Here is a 7,344-nt window from a genome sequence, read left to right as displayed (position 1 = left end):
TCTCTTCCTAGCATCTCTGAGCCAAGATTTTGTGATCCGATAAGAAAATTTCCTAACACATGATGAACTAGAAATCTTCGGAGGTCAGACTCCAAGTTGGATTTCCCACTGTTGAAAGGTAAACTGTTGGCTAGGAGGAAACACCTCAGCTGCTTGCCTTCTACCATGCCTCCTGCCCCACTCAGTCTTAACACCCAAGCCCCTTTTATGTGCCACACCCCAGCACAGCAATTCGCACGGTGGCAGGCAGTATCATGGGAGCCCACAACAGAGGAGGCTAATGGTGACCTCCTTCTGGGTTCCCCCAGCTTCTTCTGCCATCTTGCTTTCCCTTCACACTGCAGCTTCTACTACCCAAGGGAAAAATTTGGAATGAGCACGATTTATCCTTATGACCTCCTACGCTCATGATCAGTCTACCTCTTTTGTGCTCTAGTCCCTTCCGATGCTATCTTGGGTCATTTTCTGCCTGCAAGTTGCTGCCTTCAGCTGGGAATCAATAAACCCCCAACATCACGCCTGAGGCAGTAGCAACCCTCTTACAACTGACCAGTACTTTTTTTTTTGGTGAAAGTTTACACAGCAAGTTAGGTTCCCGTCTGACAGTTTCTACACAAATTGTTCAGTGACATTAGTTACATTTATCATGATGTGTTAACATTTTTCTTAATTGTGTTCAATTTTTTCCTCTTCCGGTACTCAAAAATATGGAACGCTTCATGAATGTGCATGTCATCCTTGCACAGGGGCCGTGCTGATCTTCTGTGTATCGTTCTCTTTTTAGCATAGGTGCTGCCCAAGTGAGCACTGACATAGCGCTTTTACATCCATCATCTCATAACCATCTTATGCAGGGTTTTTATGCAGGGTTTATGAAAGTAGCATTATTCCTGTTCTATAGATGACATAGTGGTTAAGAGCGCAGCTGCTAACCAAAAGGTTAGTAGTTCAAATCCACCAACCTCTCCTTGGAAACCCCATGGGCCAGTTCTTCCGTGTCATGTAGGGTTGCTACATGACAACGGGTTTGGTTTTGGTTTTATAGATGGCAAAGTTAAGCCTCAAAGGGGTTGATGCATTTACTTGAGGAAGCTCTGATTGTATGAGGCTGAACTGTATGAAATTGTAGCTTTTATAGGTCAAAAGGGTTAAATATTGGCAATTTCATTTGGTTCGACTTGATAACATGATACAAACATATCTTTAGGCCTTAGCAAAACCAGAATGTGTTGTCTTTTTAAAATTTTCCACAGGGCCGTGTATGGTAAATATAATTGTTAGTATTATCTTTTTTACAAATGGGAAAAATAAAGCTCACGTTGCTGGTACCTGTGGGTAGTGGCATTTAAGCCCAAGCATTTTGGTGCTACCACAAGTCACTTAACCACCCTTCTAGAGCTGGTGGTCTGCCTGGGCCCTTCCCTTCCGGACCCCTGCTTTCTAAGGCAGCAGGACAATGCACACACCCTCAGGTCTTTTGCTTTTTAATTGGAACACCTGGAAATACAAAGGCCTTCAAGTCCCAAAACGGGTGAGCCTGTATTGGTGGAATTAATAGGCAGTAGTATTAAGATTTGAGCACCCAGCCTGACACCTTCTTGTTCTTCCTCATTGACCCTGCAATCACCCTGGCCCAGTTAAGACTGTTCAATAATGATGACAATAATAACAAACATTTACAGAGTACTTACTAGTGCCAGGAGCCCTGGTGGTGCAGTGGTTGGGAGCCGGGTAGTTTGAATCCACCAGCTGCTCCTTGGGAACGCTATGGGGGTAGTTCTACTCTGTCCTATAGGGTTGGTATGAGTCAGAATTGACTCGACGGCCATGAGTTTTGTTTTTTTTTTTAAACTACTGCCAATCTCTCACTGAGTGCTTTACAGGAGAGATCTCATTTAGTCTGCAAAACAATGAGTTGGGCTATCCCCTCCCCACCCTGTCCATTTTTACAGATGAGGAAATTGAGGTTTAGGAAGCCGAAATCAGAGTGCATAGAGCTGGGAAGCAGTGCAGCTGAGGTGTTAATCAAGGAGTCCGAGGACTTGCCCCCATTGCATTCTATTTCCAGATTGTCTCCTGAGCCGCTAGCCTGGCCACACATCTGCGCCCACCATCACCAGGACGTCAACAAAAACCAATCAAATTATGGGCTTAATACACACACACCCATGGCCGAGTCAATTGCAACTCATAGCAACCTTCTAAGAGTAGAACTACCCCATAGAGTTTCCAAGGAGCAGCTGGTGGATTCGAGCTGCTGACCTTTTGGCTAGCAGCTGTAGCTCTTAACCACTGTACCAGCAGGGCTCCGAAGGGCTTAATAATGGCACTGCAAACATTATTTTACTTTTCCAAAGCTGCACTTGTTCCAATCTGCGCCTGAGTGGGAAGGAGGAAGCACTGTTAATCTCTTCATTAGTCGATCCTCCCCCACCAGACTGATTCAGCCCCATCGACAATAGATATAATTATGCTGAACAATTGCGTGTTTATTTCCATGTCTAGACACAGAGCTCACATCTAAAAACAAAAGAGAAATAGAAAGGAGAAGGCACCCAACTGGTTTTTAATTCCCTCAAACTTTTTCTCAGCCTGGATGCTTCTTCTGTGATCAGGAGATGAATATTTAGAATATCAGGACTTTTTTTTTTTTAACCTTTTTGCAGAGGACTCAGTGTTAACTTAGGAGTAAGACAGTAAGTTAAACAGCCTCCTAAAAAAAAAAAAAAAAAGCCCATTGCCATCAAGTTGATTCCAACTCACAGTGACCCTACAGGACAGAGTAGAACTGCCCCATGGGGTTTCCAAGTAGCGTCTGGTGACTTCAAACTGCCAACCTCTTGGTTAGCAGCCTTAGCTCTTAACCGCTGCACCACCAGGTCTCCAAACAGCCTCTAGTGGGAGGAAAAGCAAGTTGATTTAAACCACAGAGGATTTAGGAAATCAGAGTGGGATGCTAAACCTCGTGTGTGGAAGTTTGATGAAGAGCAGTTGTTTACAGTCTCAAGGTATTGCCCCAAATCCGTTGCCATCAAGTCGATTCCAGCACATCACAAGTTAATTGGAAAGAGGAGGATAGTAACGTGACAGCACCAAGATCTGGAAGACACCAACTTTATTAATTAATCAAAGTTGGCATCACCAACATCAGGACACGCGGCATCAGGAAAATCAACATCATGCACTGTCATGGATTGGATCGTGTCCCAAAAATATCTGTCAGCTTGGCTAGGTCATGATTCCCAGTATTGTATAATTGTCTACCATTTTGTCATCTGATGTGATTTCCCTGTGAGTTGTAAATCCTATCACTATGATGTAATGAGGTGGATTAGCAGCGGTTATATTGATGAGATCTACAAGATGAGATAGTGTCTTAAGCCAATCTCTCTTGAGATATAAAAGAGAGAAGCGAGCAGAGAGACATGGGGACCTCATGGCACCAAGAAATCAGCACCAGAAGCAGAGCTCGTCCTTTGGGCCTGAGGTTCTTGTGCTGAGATGCTCCTAGACCAAGGGAAGATTGATGAAAAAGATCTTCCTCTAGAGCCAACAGAGAGAAAAAGCCTTCCTCTGGAGCTGGCACCCTGAATTCGGACTTCTAGCCTACTGGACTGTGAGAGAATAAACTTGTCTTTGTTAAAGCCATCTTCTTGTGGTATTTCTGTTACAGCAGCACTAGATGACTAAGACATGCACCCCCTCTAACAGTGCACTTGGAGAGACATACCATCATGTCTGCCGAAAATGCACGTCTTGCATCTAATCATGAAGAAAGACACTTCAGATAAACTCAAATTGAGGGACAGTCTGCAAAGTAACTGGCTGGTATTTTTCAAAACTACCACCTGTCTGCCAATTTGTCATACCGTGGTAGCTTACATGTTGCTCTGATGCTGGTGGCATTTCAAATAACAGCAGGGCCACTTCCGAAAATTAGCCAAGGAAAGCTTTATGGACCACAACGGAATATTATCCAATACAGTGCTGGAAGATGAGCCTCCTGGGTTGGAAGGACCATGAAGATGGCTCAAGACTGGGCAACTTTTCATTCTGTTATATGTAGGGTCGCTATGAGTCAGAACAAACTCAATGGCAGCTAATAACAACAATGTTCTTCCAAAGTGTCAATGTCATGAAAGGTAAAGAAAGACTGCAGAAACTTTCACTTAAAGCACAATAAAAATTATTTAAAAAAAAAAAAAGGCTGCAGAACTGTTCCAGGTTAAAGGACAGCAAAGTACAATCTGGTGGTTTTTAGTATATTCACAGAGTCATGCAACCATCACCTCTATCCAGAATATTTTCATCATCCCATAAAGAAACTCCACACACATCAGCAGTCACTCCCTAGCATCCCTTCCCCCAGCTCCTGGCAACCACTGTTCTACTTTCTGTTGCTATAGATTTGCCTATTCTGGACACGTCATATAAACAGGCTCATACGATATGTGACTTTTTGTGACTGGTGCCTTTCACTTAGCATAATATTTTCAAAGGTCATCCATGTTGTAGCCTGTATCAGCTCTATCTCTGTACTTTTTAATCATGTGAGCCCAAAACTTCTCTCTTTGCTTAAGTTAACGTAAGTTCCAACCACAAGAACCCTGAGTAATAAATATCTCAGAATATCGGGTAAATCTTGGGCATCGTTTCATATTCTCTTCCAGAGGTATGATGGCGCTGACTCCTACAGATCCTAAGAGCCTATTGTGTACAACTCTTCCCAACACTGTATTCAGTGGCAGCACATTGGAAGCTTGAAATTATCCATGACAGAAATTGGGGAGCCCCTGGGTGGTGCAAATGATTAAGCACTCGACTACCAGCCAAAAGGTTGGCAGTTCAGACCCATCGGAGGCTCCTTGGAAGACAGGTCTGGCGATCTGCTTCCGAAAGGTCACATCCTTGAAAACTCTAAGGAGCAGTTAGTTCTACCCTGCACACATGGGGTCGCCATGAGTCGGCATCAACTCGACCGCAATGAACAAGACCAATAAGAGAAACTGGCAAATGCTACAAATCAGGGCTTCCTCCCCCTCTTTGGAAGCTGGTCCTAAAGCATTTGCTAGCACACTACTGTCTTGAACTCACCTCTTGTCTAAGCCTTTGCTGTGATAATGACTCACACAGAAGCTTCCACAACTGCTTTACCACCCGTTCCATTTCCTGTCCAGGCCTCTCTAAACCAGTTCTGCACTGGCATGGGGGGGAACTTAATGTCTTATTAATGAGGAACAGAAGCTGGTGGATAAATGTTTCTCCCTTGCACCCCCAAGTTAGACAGATTTTATATGAATTTCTTAAGGCTTCTCGGAGGAATGAGCAACCAGCTGCCATTCATGATGGTCAACTTGATCATGTATTCTTGTATTGGCTTTCTTCCATCCCTGTTTTGCTTATGTTGCCTGGGATCACATCCCCAAATAAGTGACTTATACACAAGATTTAATTGTATACTCTGATTTTAGGAGAGCCAGGCTTAGCCACCGAACTTCTGTAAATGTTCTTTGTCTACCCCGTCAAGGAATTAGGTCATGGAAGACTACACACTCCAGGGAAGGAAAAAGGTTTATTCCAGACTTGTGAAGGTCCTCTCCAGAATTTCCTCTCCCATATGTAAATTTCCTTTTAAGACTGCCCTTGCCAAATCTCACCCCACTATCATGTTGCACAATGTAGTATTAGTTGAGATCACCCCAGTGTGGTAAACCACAGCCGGTTCAGAAAGCCCTCCCATGGACACAGGTGGTACGGGCACAGACAAAGGCACACTTCCTACGCATCGCTGAGGCAAAGCGTTCCTGTGGTGGAAACATCTCTTCACTCTTAGCCACCTCAGGCACAAGCCTGGCCAATGGATTTCTGTTCAGAAAGCGCCTTGAACCATTCCCTTCTTTTATGATTCAAAGCTTAAATCTGGGATATTTGGTAAATCCACTACTTTCTAACACAGTCTTTTTTTATTCATATATTCCTGGTGTATAATTATAACCATGGGCTAAGTTGACCCATTTTGGAAGCAATTCACCACTTTCATTATGGAATTCCACCATGAAAAGTATGGTTCTGTGGCCAAATAATTTTGTGACCATTGGAATTTAGAGTTAAGTGATCTTTGTGATTGTTGTTAAAGAATGATTTTTTAAGAGGGTATAATCATGACTCTCATATAAATGTAATTTAAGAGCAGGTCAAAGATTTTATTTAACTCATTAACAAATTAGAGGACTAGGAAGATGTTACAACTGGTTCAAAGGATAAATCAAGGAACCACACGTGTATAAGAAGTCAGTAACGCTGAAATCCTGGCAATGCTCCCCCTTTTTTTTTTTAATTTATAAGAATTATTCATTCAAGAAACTCAAAATCACAACTGACTTTAAAAATCTAAGTGTAAGGTTAACTGAGTTGACATTGGTCATAGACCTTGAAGGCATAACAATAGCATCAAGTTTGAGCAATTCTTGTCCTTGTAGAGTTTCAGCTCTTTCTTTTTTTTGTGTGTGTGTGTGTTTTAAAATAATTTTTATTGAGATTTAAGTGAACGTTTACAAATCAAGTCAGTCTGTCACATATAAGCTTATATACACCTTACTCCATACTCCCACTTACTCTCCCCCTAATGAGTCAGCCCGCTCCCTCCTTCCAGTCTCTCCTTTCGTGACAATTTTGCCAGTTTCTAACCCTCTCTACCCTCCTATCTCCCCTCCAAACAAGAGATGCCAATACGGTCTCAAGCGTCCACCTGATACAAGTAGCTCACTCTTCGTCAGCATCTCTCTCCTACCCATTGTCCAGTCCCTTCCATGTCTGATGAGTTGTCTTCGGGAATGGTTCCTGTCCTGGGCCAACAGAAGGTTTGGGGACCATGACCACCGGGATTCCTCTAGTCTCAGTCAGACCATGAAGTCTGGTCTTTTTATGAGAATTTTGGGGTCTGCATCCCACTGTTCTCCTGCTCCCTCAGGGTTCTCTGTTGTGCTCCCTGTCAGGGCAGTCATCGGTTGTAGCTGGGCACCATCTAATTCTTCTGGTCTCAGGCTGATGTAGTCTCTGGTTCATGTGGCCCTTTCTGTCTCTTGGGCTCATAGTTATCGTGTGACCTTGGTGTTCTTCACTCTCCTTTGATCCAGGTGGGATGAGACCAATTGATTCAGCTCTTTCTTGATTGTTTCTCTTTCTCCTCTAGCCTAAGCCGGTTTGAATTAACATTCATCAAATGATTGGGTTTTTTTTGTTTGTTTTATTGCTTTGTTTTTTTTTTTTTTAATTAAATTCGTGGAGTACATTTATTACAATTGATGAACCAATATTGATACATAGTTACTAATTAAAGTATAT

The 7,344-nt window shown here is 43.0% G+C and overlaps 1 non-coding gene across 1 annotated transcript; it reads right to left on the bottom strand.

Annotated features, from left to right (window-relative positions):
- Positions 1–701: 701 nt before the first annotated feature.
- On the bottom strand, positions 702–808 carry LOC126068531 (U6 spliceosomal RNA). Its single transcript, XR_007515727.1, has one exon. It is a non-coding gene; the product is annotated as a U6 spliceosomal RNA (small nuclear RNA).
- Between the last annotated feature and the right edge of the window lie 6,536 nt (positions 809–7,344).

Source organism: Elephas maximus, chromosome 27 (genome assembly GCF_024166365.1).
Source record: "Elephas maximus indicus isolate mEleMax1 chromosome 27, mEleMax1 primary haplotype, whole genome shotgun sequence".
Taxonomy (NCBI): domain Eukaryota; kingdom Metazoa; phylum Chordata; class Mammalia; order Proboscidea; family Elephantidae; genus Elephas; species Elephas maximus.
Note: the sequence above shows the minus strand (reverse complement) of the source record. Positions and strands in the feature narration are given on the sequence as shown.